Here is a 13,603-nt window from a genome sequence, read left to right as displayed (position 1 = left end):
AGCATCAATGGTCTAAACACCACATGGAAAGACACAAACTGTCATAGTAGATAATAAAATAAGACCTAATTATATGTTGTCTACAAGAAGCACACTTTGAATATAAACACAGAGATAGATAAAAGTAAAAGGAGAAACATATACCATGCCAACACCTAACAAAAGAAAACTGGCATAGCTATATTAATTTCAGACAAAGCAGACAGCAGAGCAATGAAAACTCACAGGAATGAGGAAGGGCAGTACATAATTATATAGGGGCCACGTCTCCAAGAAGACATAGCAATCCTTCATGTGTATGTGTGTAACAACAGAGGGGCAAAGTATACAAGGCAAAAACGGGCAGAGGGACTTCCCTGGTGGTCCACTGGGTAAGACTCTGCACTCTCAATGCAGGGGGCCCAGGTTCGATCCCTGGCTGGGGAACTAAGATCCCACATGCCACAATTAAAAGCCCTCATGCCGCAACTAATAGCCCAAATGCCGCAGCTAAGAAGTCTGTGTGCCACAACCACAAGATCCTGTGTCCTGCAACCAAAAGATCCTGCATGCCTCAACAAAGATCCCACATGCCACAACTAAGACCTGGTGCAGCCAAAATAAATATATCAATTATTTTTTTTAAAAACTGATAGACCTGCAAGGAGAAATGAATCCACTACTATAGCAGTAGACTTCAACACCCCCTTATCATGAATTATAAATTCCAGCAAGCAGAAAACCAGGAAGGACAAAGTTGAACTGAACAGCACGATGAAACAACTGGACTTAATTGTAATCTATGGAATACTTCAGGCAACAACAGCAGAATACACATTCTTCTCAAGTTCACATGGAACATTCACCAAGACAGACCACATTCTGGGACATAAAATGCACCGTAATAGATTTGAAAAAAAAAAAAAGAAAAATCATACAAAATATGCTCAGACCACACTGGCATTAATCTAGAAATCAATCGCAGAAAGACAGTGGAAAACCCCCAAACACTTGGAGATTAAACAACACACTTCTAAACAACACATGAATCAAAGAAGTCTTGAGAACAATTAAACATTATTTTTTTTTAAACATTATTTTGAATTAAATAAAAATGAAAATACAACTTATCAAATTTTGTGGGATACAGCAAATTCAGTACCTAGAGGGAAATTTATACCACTGAATGCATACAGTAGAAAAGATCTATAATCAATAATGTAAGCGTCTAAATTATTAGAGAAATGCAAATCAAATCTACAGTGAGGTACCACCTCACACCGGTCAGAATGGCCATCATTAAAAAGTCTACAAATAACAAATGCTGGAGAGGGTGTAGAGAAAAGGGGACCCTCCTACACTGTTGGTGGGAATGTAAAGTGGTGCAGCCACTATGGAAAATAGTATGGAGGTTCCTCAAAAAACTAAAAATAGGGACTTCCCTGGTAGTCCAGTGGTTGGGACTCCGCGCTTCCACTGTGAGGGGCGAGGGTTCAATCCCTGGTTGTGTCACTAGGATCATGCATGCCGTGCGGCACTGCCAAAAAAAAAAACCCCAAAACTAAAAATAGAGCTGTTATATGACCAAGCAATCCTAATCCTGGGCATATAACCAGATAAAACTCTAATTCAAAAAGATACATGTACCCCTATGTTCATAGCAGCACTATTCACAATAGCCAAGACATGGAAACAACCTAAATGTCCAACGACAGATGAATGGATAAAGAAGATGTGGTACATATACACAGTGGAATACACTCAGGCATTAAAAAAGAATGAAATAATGCCATGTGCAGCTACATGGATGTACCTAGAGATTATCATACTAAGCAAAGTAAGTCAGAAAGAGAAAGACAAATACCATATGATATCATTTATATGTGGAATCTAAAATATGACACAAATAAACTTATCTATGAAACAGAAACAAACTCACAGACATAGAGAACAGACTTGTGGTTGCCAAGCGGGAAGTGGGAGTAGAGGAGGGATGGATTGGGAGTTTGGGATTAGCAGATGCCAACTACTATATATAGAATGGATAAACAACAACGTCCTACTGTATAGCACAGGGAACTATATTCAATATCCTGTGATAAACCATAATGGAAAAGATTATGAAAAAGAATGTATATATATATATGTATAACTAACTGCTGTACAGCAGAAATTAACACATTGTACATCAACTATACCTGAATAAAATAAATTTTAAAAATACAAGGTTGGATTTCCCTGGTGGCACAGTGGTTAAGAATCCACCTGACAGTGCAGGGGACACAGGTTCGAGCCCTGGTCCAGGAAGATCCCACATGCCGTGAAGCAACTAAGCCCATGCGCAACTACTGAGCCAGCGCTCTAGAGCCCATGAGCCACAACTACTGAGCCCACGCACGTAGAGCCCATGCTCCGCAATGAGAGAAGCCACCGCAATGAGAAGCCTGTGCACCGCAACAAAGAGTAGGCCCCACTCGCCACAACTAGAGAAAGCCCGCGCTCAGCAACTAAGACCCAACACAGCCAAAAATAAATAAATGAATAAATTTATAAAAAAAAATAATGTAAGTGTCTACCTAAGGAAACTACAAAAAGAAAATGAATTAAATCTAAGTAAATGCAGGAAAAATAACAAAAATTAGAAAATGTAATTGTGGGAAACCAACAGAGATCATTTAAAACAGAAGCAACTTGCCAATTTATACATCTATTACAATATATCCTAACTTAATTTCAAATTTTTACACCTGTTTTAAGTAGAATAGTCTTTTGATTCATCCTCTTAGTTAACCTGTGTGAGACTTTCCATTACATGTCAAGAATTAGAACACTGAGTAAGGGTAAATATAGAGATAATAACATTTGAATAAAGTGCTTTCTTTCTCAAATATTTATTAACCCTTCTATTTTGTATATCAAGTGAATGCCAACAATATTTCTCAATTTTTCAAATTTATTCACATTATTCATTTGTGAGTTCATTAATTATAGAAGGAATATACAGTTCTTTTTAGATCCCAATATAATTTATGAAGAATCCTATGGGATATGATCCAAATTTCAATTAGAGACAAAATTACCTAAGAGGTTTATAACTTCTTTGAAAATGGAGACAATCCGAAGAATCAATATGTTCTCTGGTTTACTCATCAGGGGCAGGAACATTAATTTAAATGACAGTCATATCATTTGTTAGTCTTCCTTTAATAAGATATATTGCATTATTTTTTTATTATTTATTTATTTATTTATGGCTGTGTTGGGTCTTCGTTGCAGTTTGCGGGCTTCCCATTGTGGTGGCTTCTCTTGTTGTGGAGCACGGCCTCTAGGTGCGCGGGCTTCAGTAGTTGTGGTTGTGGAGTGCAGGCTCAGTACCTGTGGCACAGAGGTTTGGTTGCTCCATGGCACGTGGGATCTTCCTGGACCAGGGCCCAAACCCGTATCCCCTGCATTTGCAGGCGGATTCTTAACCACTGCGCCACCAGGGAAGTCCCTATTGCATTATTATCTTAAGGAATCTTAATTATAAATAATAAAGGATGTGTATAAATACCACATTTTCTTAGCATTATTAGACACAAACACTACCATGAATTTTAAATCCCAAACTACAATATGAATACTTATTTTGTATATGTGTATCCATATGTGTGTGTATCAGTTAACCTGTGTAGAAATATATATACCCATATATATACTTGTTAGTATACTATATAGTATGTACATTATATAGATTATATGTGTATATATATATTAATACACATATACTCATTAGTCTGGATATATACATATCTATATATACTTAGTATATCCATATATAGGGAATATGGATAAATAATATAATATGCCTTTATATTTGACATCTATCACATCAACTGTCTCCCCCGTATGAACCTCCTCCATTCTTTTTTTTTTTTTTTAATTATTTTTATTTATTTATTTTTGACTGCATTGGGTCTTCGTTGCTGCTCACGGGCTTTCTCTAGTTGCGGCGAGCGGGGGCTACTCTTTGTTGTGGTGCTCGGGCTTCTCATTGTGGTGGCTTCTCTTGTTGCGGAGCATGGGCTCTAGGCGCACGGGCTTCAGTAGCTGTGGCTCTTCGGCTCTAGAGCGCAGGCTTAGTAGTTGTTGGTGCACGGGCTTAGTTGCTCCGCGGCATGTGGGATCTTCCCAGACCAGGGATCGAACCCATGTCCCCTGAATTGGCAGGCAGATTTTTAACCACTGCGCCACCAGGGAAGTTCCCCTCCTCCATTCTTAAACCTACTCCATTTCTGGTCCCTTTGCTTGATTTTCACGTATATTCCTCAAGGTACACTAAGAAAATCATCACCTGGCAAGCCTTTGTGACCATCTCTCTCTGATTAAGGAATTCCTTTTAGATAGAGTCTAATATCTCCCTATGCTTAAGTATATCTGAGGACTGGCAGCTATGATATACATCAGTGACTTTCTGTCTCACCTCTTAGAGAAACACATTTCAAATATCATAGAACTGACAGCGCTGCTTTGTATCACTATTTGCCCATCTTGTAAAGCAGTGCTTCTCAAAGTTTAATGTTTACGCTGAACACTAGTGCCTTGTTAAAATGCAGATTCTGATTTAGTGGGTCTGGAATGTGGCTTGATATTCTGTATTTATATCAAGTTTCCAAGTGATGGTAATGCTGATGACCCATGAACCACTCTCTGAGAAGCAAGGCTTTGAAGCTGTGATAACAGCGATTGGGATATTCACACCTATGGCCCCAGCATGTGTGCAGTATCTCCAACATGGTAGCACCTCAATAATGTTTGTTGGATGAATGGATAAATGAAATAGTAACAATATAACTAAATATTTTTGATTCGATGAACCATATTAAATACTTCATACTTTGTGTTCTGATTTATCCTCACAACAGTCACATAAGGTAGGTTTCACTGTTTATAAATATTCAAGTGGTTTAGAGGGGTAAATTAAATATTTCACGGTATGTACAAAGATCTAGGAAATGTCGGATTTCTTATCCTGAATGCACAATCAACCTTAGTTTTTTAATCTACAATATGTTACTACTGTACCTGCCTATTCTTCCTTCTTATAACCACCAAACAACATTTTCAGATAAATTTTTCAAAGAATATGTGTTCTGTGTATTTATATGTTGCTTTACCTTTCTACATGCCTCCGTTTCATCGTTTACCTAATTTTAATAATAATAATTCCATTTCATTGTGGTGGTGTAAGGATTCAGGTAGAAGGTCCATGTAAAGCAATTGGTAAAATGCCCAGAATGGCATGCATTTAATAACTGTGTGACCTAATCACAGAGAGATGGGTCTGGATCCACAGGCAGACAGTCTCTGTTGAGGGGAGAAAATACAGTATAATTGAGATTTGGTTCTGTTTTTCTTTCATGGAAAATAGTAACTGGCATAAGATATAATGAAATATGACTGTGTTCAACTTACTGTGCAGTTTTTCTTAGAGTAGGTGTGTACAACCAAAGATGGTGATTTATCTATGGAAAACAGTGCTCTCCATCTGCTAAAGAACTCAAAACACGTTGGCTGATAAAACATAAACATGATGGCGTCTTTACATATATACTTTATATATATATATAAAGTGGTTAAAAATATCACGAAACCCAAAGTAATAATATAAAATTCATATACCAAAAAATTAGAAAACAGTGTAATTGAGGGAAATCAAAAGGCATAATTAATAAAACCAAAAGCTGGTTCTTTGAGGTTAATAATATTGATAAACATCTAGTCAAGCTAACTGAGAAAAAAGAGGGAAGACAGAAATTACTAATCTTAGAAATGGAAGGGGGGGCGGTTAATGAAAATGAAAAAGTATTTTTAAAAACCAACATCCATTTATAAGAGCAAGGTAGGATAGAGGGGACTTTCTCTTCTTGAGGAGAAACATCCATAAGAAACTTGCAGCTAACATCATAGTTGATGAGAGACTAGAAGCTTTCTCCTGGTAACATCAGAAAGAAGGCAAGGGATATCTTTTCCGAATATCTTTATGTTCTGAGTGAATGTGAAACGAATGTCCTCAGAGGAGAACGTCATTAATGTAATGTCACACCTCTGCTCCTGGAGCAGGTGTCTGTAGTTCAAGTCTTGCCTGCAGAGGCTGCAGTGGCGTTTAGGTTCCCTGAGGGTAACCAGATAAAGGTGTATCTAAGAGTCACTGAAATACGCACTGAACAGAACACTGAGACAAATCTGTGATAACAGGATATTTACCCGTTGCTGAGTGGATGGAGTCAGTAATGTCCATAATGCTGGGGACTGGGAATAGGGGCTTATTTGGTGAGATCAGAGCCTCAAGTTTGCAGCAATCCACTGCGAGGTGTCATTCATTCTTTCCAGGTTTAAGAAAAGGCCAAATCTGGCTGTTCAAAGGAGAAGCACTGGGGATAATGATAATTACTCCTTCACTAAGTAGATTTTGTACAATGGTTTCGTACTGTAACTAATTATAATTTCCTGTATATTATGATGTTTTGACATCAGTCTTTCTAGCTGGGGAGAGACTGACCCTTGGGGTCAGCCACTTCTTGAGATAGCAAAGGGTCCACCTAGAAGCATGCTTTTGATATGCAAGCCAACCAATCCAGAGCCAGACTTGGCTTTAACCCATCTTTATAAATACCCTACCCGGCCTTAACCCATCTTTAGAAATACCCTACCCGGCCTTAACCCATCTTTAGAAATACCCTACCCGGCCTTAACCCATCTTTAGAAATACCCTACCCGGCCTTAACCCATCTTTAGAAATACCCTACCCGGCCTTAACCCATCTTTAGAAATACCCTACCCGGCCTTAACCCATCTTTAGAAATACCCTACCCGGCCTTAACCCATCTTTAGAAATACCCTACCCGGCCTTAACCCATCTTTAGAAATACCCTACCCGGCCTTAACCCATCTTTAGAAATACCCTACCCGGCCTTAACCCATCTTTAGAAATACCCTACCCGGCCTTAACCCATCTTTAGAAATACCCTACCCGGCCTTAACCCATCTTTATAAATACCCTAGCCGGCCTTAACCCATCTTTAGAAATACCCTAGCCGGCCTTAACCCATCTTTATAAATACCCTACCCGGCCTTAACCCATCTTTAGAAATACCCTAGCCGGCCTTAACCCATCTTTAGAAATACCCTAGCCGGCCTTAACCCATCTTTAGAAATACCCTAGCCGGCCTTAACCCATCTTTAGAAATACCCTACCCGGCCTTAACCCATCTTTAGAAATACCCTACCCGGCCTTAACCCATCTTTAGAAATACCCTACCCGGCCTTAACCCATCTTTAGAAATACCCTACCCGGCCTTAACCCATCTTTAGAAATACCCTACCCGGCCTTAACCCATCTTCATGAATTTTCAATCTTGCCCCCATTCCATAAGGCTGGAGGCCAGATCCAGGGCTCACACTCTCCTGGGACCCATCAACCATAAATTATCCAAGGGCCAGACAGTTACTCCTCTGGTATGGGAACCATCTGAGCCTAGACTTCACAAACAAACACAAAACACCCTGTCAGGTGCAGCTGCACACCATTCTATGGACTATCGGCCTTATTACTATTGGTCTGGGTGCTTTCTCACTGGTTTACAACCTGAAGGTCCAGAGCCTACAACTAAACGTGGCCATTGTTTCAACTAAACATGGCAAATGTCAAGATACGTATCAACTGGTGGGGATCCACTTGGAAGGGATACTCCAGTCCCATATCCCAGACAACATCACCATAGCCCAGAGTTGTGAAAGGAAAATAAAAATGGAGTTGGTATTGCTCTCTAAAATGGAAGCGGGAGGCCATTAAGGCACTGTGACTTATGCACATCTCAGTCTGGATGAAATCTGACCTTTTGACCACTTATTGTCCTAATGAAGTCACCAGAACATCTGCCAGAAACTCAAGATATTTATCAGACCCCTACCCTAAAATAACTAGTGATTCCTGTTGATTAATATAGCAACAGGACAAATATATCCTGACTCAGAAATTTCAAGTCAGAGTCAATCACAGTTCTCACCAGGAACTTTTAACAGCCTCATGGCTTTTTGTGTTTGCAAGTCCCTGACTCTTTCTATTCTCCAGAACATTGTTTTGAGGTTACCCAAATCTGTGCTTCCTGAACTGCTTTTTTTTGTTTGTTTTCAGCTGCGTTGGGTCTTTGTTGCTGCACGCGGGCTTTCTCTAGTTGTGGCAAGCAGGGGCTACTCTGTTGTGGTGCACGGGTTTCTCACTGCAATGGCTTCTCTTGTTGCGGAGCACAGGCTCTAGGCACACGGGCTTCAGTAGTTGTGACTCATGGGCTCTAGAGCGCAGGCTCAGTAGTTGTGATGCACGGGCTGAGTTGCTCCGCGGCATGTGGGATCTTCCCAGACCAGGGCTCGAACCCGTGTCCCCTGCGTTGGCAGGCGGATTCTTAACCACTGTGCCACCAGGGAAGTCCGTGAACTGCAATTCTTAAGACACCAAATAAACTCTTTTCTTATTTGCAGCCTCCTGCATTATTTTTTGGTTGACAGAGGTCACCACTGGAGAGGACACTGCCTCAAATGACATTGCCCCTGTCCAAGACTTGCCTTTGGAAATGACTTCACCCCCTGCACTGGAGACAACTTCATCCCGACACTAAAACTTCTGCCTCAGTGACCCTATATACTGTCTCTCCTAAAGCACAGATTGGACACAGGACATTTATTGCTTTTTTTTTCGTTTAAGAATTGTGTTATGTTTCTGGGCTCACTGTCTGCTTAGCCCATGATCCTGGTATACTCCTTGCTCTCTGCTAAAATGGACACCCCTTACACGCCCATGCCTAAAGGGAAATCTGGCAAAGGTTACTACTATCTGCACCATCCTGAAAATTAATGGAGACCACTGCTTTCCCCAGGAGGCACCTGCCTCTTACCAGACAACCCCTGGACCCCCTGGTAAGAGAACCACTCACTCCTCAGTGCTTTCCTCTACTCCTCTCCTCCAGCTTTCCACCATGATCTCCACAACCACTCCTTTCCTGTAATTACATACAAATACCACTAATCTTTACAGAAGTTACACGTACTAACTTATTTCATACCCTCTAATGGAAGAAAGTTTCACATACTGAGGTATAGGGAAGTCATTCTGGCTTATACATGATTTAACTTGAACTTTTTGCTAACTACAATACTCTTAGGGCCTGTCAAACATACAATGTACATCTGCTTTAGCTATTAAAGAAACTATTAAAGAATAAAGGATGAAGCATTTTGTGCTTTGGATATATGGCCTCCTAGATAGTTAAGATATGTACTAAGGAAGAGTTTCAATGACCCCAGATTCTTGCATCTCCCCACAGATGGAAAAACACTAAAACCATTAACTTGAGATATCTGTTCCTTGTGATGAGCAGTAATCTTTCACCAAGACGTATGCTTGTCTACATGTATTTCCCAGCCAAAACAATTCACATATATCCTGGCTCCTCCACTACCTCTTTGGGGCAGTCCCCGCAGAGCTACTGAGAGATGTTTCCTGGTCTACAGTCCTCAGTTGGGCTTGAATAAAACTCTTTTCTTTTTTTTTTTAAATGGATGTTCACATTTTTTTTTTAATGATACTTAGAGACTGAGTATTTATTTATTTTTTTAGAAGATGTTGGGGGTAGGAGTTTTATTAATTTATTTTTGCTGTGCTGAGTCTTCGTTTCTGTGTGAGGGCTTTCTCTAGTTGTGGCAAGGGGGGCCACTCTTCATCGCGGTGCGCGGGCCTCTCACTATCGCGGCCTCACTTGTTGCGGAGCACAGGCTCCAGACGCGCAGGCTCAGTAGTTGTGGCTCACGGGCGTAGTTGCTCTGCAGCATGTGGGATCCTCCCAGACCAGGGCTTGAACCCGTGTCCCCTGCATCAGCAGGCAGATTCTCAACCGCTGCGCCACCAGGGAAGCCCGGATGTTCACATTTTTAATAAATTTATTTATTTTTGGCTGCATTGGGTCCTTGTTGCCGCACATGGGCTTTCTCTAGTTGCAGCGAGTGGAGGCCACTCTTCATTGTGGTGCACAGCTTTTCACTGTGGTGGCTTCTCTTGTGGAGCACGGGCTCTAGGCGCGTGGGCTTCAGTAGTTGTGGCACATGGGCTCAGTAGTTGTGGCTCGCAGGCTCTGGAGCGCAGGCTCAGTAGTTGTGGTGCACGGGCTTAGTTGCTCCGCGGCATGTGGGATCTTCCCAGACCAGGGATCAAACCCGTGTCCCCTGCATTGGCAGGCGGATTCTTAACCACTGCGCCACCAGGGAAGCCCCTTTTCTATTCTTATTATAGATTATTTATAATTTCCATCGACACCTTCAACAACATAATTTGACCTAAGCATATTCCTAAGCACAGTTCACAACTCCACCAAGATATATTAGAGCCCCACACACACACAATTTCAGATTGATTTTAGCTAATGCCATACAATGGGAACCTTAATTATGGGCTGGCCTGAGGTCACTCCTTGTACTTCTGTTGTATTCCTCCTTTACTCTCATAATAAATTATTTTCTATGCTGTTTAGGGCCACTTATGCCCTACTCTCTTAAAATCTTTACCAATCTATCATCACCCCAAACTTTCCTTAATATGTCAAAGCATCAGAGGACCAACTGCGTCGTAAATATCTAAAATGTTCTGCGTATTATGATGTTCTGACATCTTACAAAACCTTTCTGTCTGGGGAGAAACTGTCCTGTTCCAAGGCGAGGCAATTTAAGAGGCAGCGAAGGGCCCAGCTGGGAGCATGCCTTTGATATACAAACTAACGAATTCAGAGCCAGACCTCCTCTGCCCGGCCTGTACCCACCCCCTCACCCCGTCCCCAGCAATATTCCCTTGCCTGCATCATCCCCGGGCCAGGTACCAGGCAACGAGGTACCACCCCTGTAGTCCAAAGCCCACCAAAATTATTCAAACTAGCCAATCCTAAACTGTTCACTCTGCCCTGCTTTGCTTTTGCTGGAGAAACCCCCAAGAAAGGCTGTAGCCTAAACACTATCCACTCCCACCCTCCAGACTTCTGCCTCCTGACTGCCCTGGTATCTTTCCCACATGGCCCCGCACGGGATGGTGTGGCACACCATGCCTCCTGTCTCTAGGACGGGTGTAGTGTAACTGCCCGACAATAAGGCACATTTTTGACTGTAACGTAAGTGCCTGATTTTAAGCTTTTGACTGCTGAGGCATCCATTTCAAAGACATCCATCTTGCCAACTACACAACTAGATAGAGCCAGGCTGCACCATCCATGAATTCCCTGTCTAGAAAGCCCTGGGTGACCCAGGCAACTGACCGCTTGAGTCACCCAGCTTTTCCCACCCTGGGTTTTTCTGTTTTCTTTTTTTTTTTCAATATACTCAAGGTTTGTATGTATGTATGTATTTATTTACTTTGGGCTGCGATGGGTCTTTGTTGCTGCGCACGGGCTTTCCCTAGTTGCGGCGAGTGGGGGCTACTCTTCGTTGTGGTGCACGGGCTTCTCATTGCAGGGCAGGGGCTTCTCTTGTTGCAGAGCATGGGCTCTAGGCGTGCGGGCTTCAGTTGTTGTGGCACACAGGCTTCAGCAGTTGTGTTGTGACTTGTGGGCTCTAGAGCACAGGCTCTGTAGTTTTGGCGCACGGGCTCTGTAGTTTTGGCGCACGGGCTTAGTTGCTCCACGGCATGGGGGATCTTCCCAGACCAGGGCTCGAACCTCCCCTACCTTGGCAGACAGATTCTTAACCACTGTGCTGCCAGGGAAGTCCCCCCGACCCTGGGCTTTAATTCTCGCTCTTATGTTTTAAATTCTCCAATAATGGGTGAACCCCAGAAACCCTAGCTACCTTGCCCTTGGACCCCAATAAAGTCTGAGTCTCCTGGTGTGCTCCCCACTACCACCCACAACCCTTGGTCCCAGAACTTGTTAGTAATTAATCTTGTTTTTTCCAATAACCCTGATGGTTGTTGCTGAGATTCATCTTACCATCATGATAGAACCACAAGGGCCTGTCCAGCAACCACACTGACTCAGGTGGGGAATTGTCTATCAGGTCGCCACAAGCAGTACAAGCCTAGGTGAGTATCTCAGGCATTCCTGGCTGATCAAATTTTGGCATCACTACCATAGGCTGAGACCAGCATGAACAGTGTGAGTATAATAAAATGCTTTTTTTTTTTTTTTCCTGAGCCTCTCCTGTCTCCACCTGTGGCTGCACTTTGACCATCTCAAAGAATATAAATCATTCAAGGCCCTGTCAACCGAAAGAAAAATGCATAATGTAGAAGTTATGAGTTAACTTTTATTCGGGGGCCTTACTGAAGACTATAGCCCAGGAGACAGCCTCTCAGAGAGCTCTGAGGAACTGCTCTGAAGAGTAAGGGCACAGCCAGGATATATATGAATTTTTTTTTGCTGGAAAAAACATGTAGTCAAACATAAAAAAATTACTGCCGGGAATTCCCTGGCGGTCTAGTGGTTAGGACTCCGTGCTTCCACTGCAGGGGCATGGCTTCAATCCCTGGTCGGGGAACTAAGATCCTGCAAGATGTGCCGTATGGCCAAAGAAAAAAAAAGATTACTGCTAATCACAAAGAACAGACATCTCAAGTTACTGATTTTAGTGCTTTTCCATGTATGGGAAGACGTAAGAATCTGGGGTCACTGAAATTTTTCTTAGATATGCAACATAACTATCCCAGGGTCAGTATATCCAAAGCACAGAATGCTTCCTGTTTTTCTCCATCCTGAATTCCCCTTAGGATGTACTGTTGGTGGGTGACTCAAGCTAATGGCTTGATCCTTGCAGAACTGGAATCACGGGAAACATTTTTTCTTTACAATGCCCCTTGGGCATAAATCTTATCGAGGTTTGAGAGGCATTTCATGACCAATTTGACCCCTGGTGCTAGAAAGGCTCATTGCTAGGTCAGGTGAGGATCTCGGTGATAGGCTATTCATGTGCTGTATCTGGATTAGACCCTGTTAATAACCTAAAATTCTCTGGATCATCCGTCTTACAAGTCTATTATCAACGAGGAAATGTTTTCCCTTGTTGCTTCTTCCCATATCTACAGTTGCACTATTACAATTAATTTTTTTTAATTTATTAATTTATTTATTTTTGGCTGCACTGGGTCTTCATTGCTGCGCACGGACTTTCTCTAGTTGCGGCGAGCGCGGGCTACTCTTCCTTGCAGTGCGTGGCTTCTCACTGCAGTGGCTTCTCGTTGCAGAGCACGGGCTCTAGGCGCATGGGCTTCAGTAGTTGTGGCGCATGGGCTTAGCTGCTCCATGGCACGTGGGATCTTCCCGGACCAGGGCTCGAACCCGTGTCCCTTGCATTGGCAGGCAGATTCTTAACCACTGTGCCACCAGGGAAGCCCATACAATTAATTTTATATAGAGCTATAAATGTGATCAATTGCCTCAAGATGTTTAGTCATCATTAATTTTGTCAGAGGCCTGGTTACACATTGAGTAATGCAAGAAACAACCATCCTATAAAACAGACAGGATGTAAGTAATATAGCTAGTAACATTAATAAGGTCATAGTACAACAAAAAGAGATACAAAGCATAAACAGCTTGAAAACAACCAAGAGAGA

The 13,603-nt window shown here is 42.1% G+C and overlaps 1 non-coding gene across 1 annotated transcript; it reads left to right on the top strand.

Annotated features, from left to right (window-relative positions):
- Positions 1-353: 353 nt before the first annotated feature.
- TRNAE-CUC lies at positions 354-426 on the top strand. The gene has a single exon. It is a non-coding gene; the product is annotated as a tRNA-Glu (tRNA).
- The last annotated feature ends 13,177 nt before the right edge of the window (positions 427-13,603 follow it).

The sequence above is a fragment of the Phocoena sinus genome, chromosome 3, assembly GCF_008692025.1.
Source record: "Phocoena sinus isolate mPhoSin1 chromosome 3, mPhoSin1.pri, whole genome shotgun sequence".
NCBI classification, from domain to species: Eukaryota; Metazoa; Chordata; class Mammalia; order Artiodactyla; family Phocoenidae; genus Phocoena; species Phocoena sinus.
This window is presented reverse-complemented; position numbering and strand designations above follow the sequence as displayed.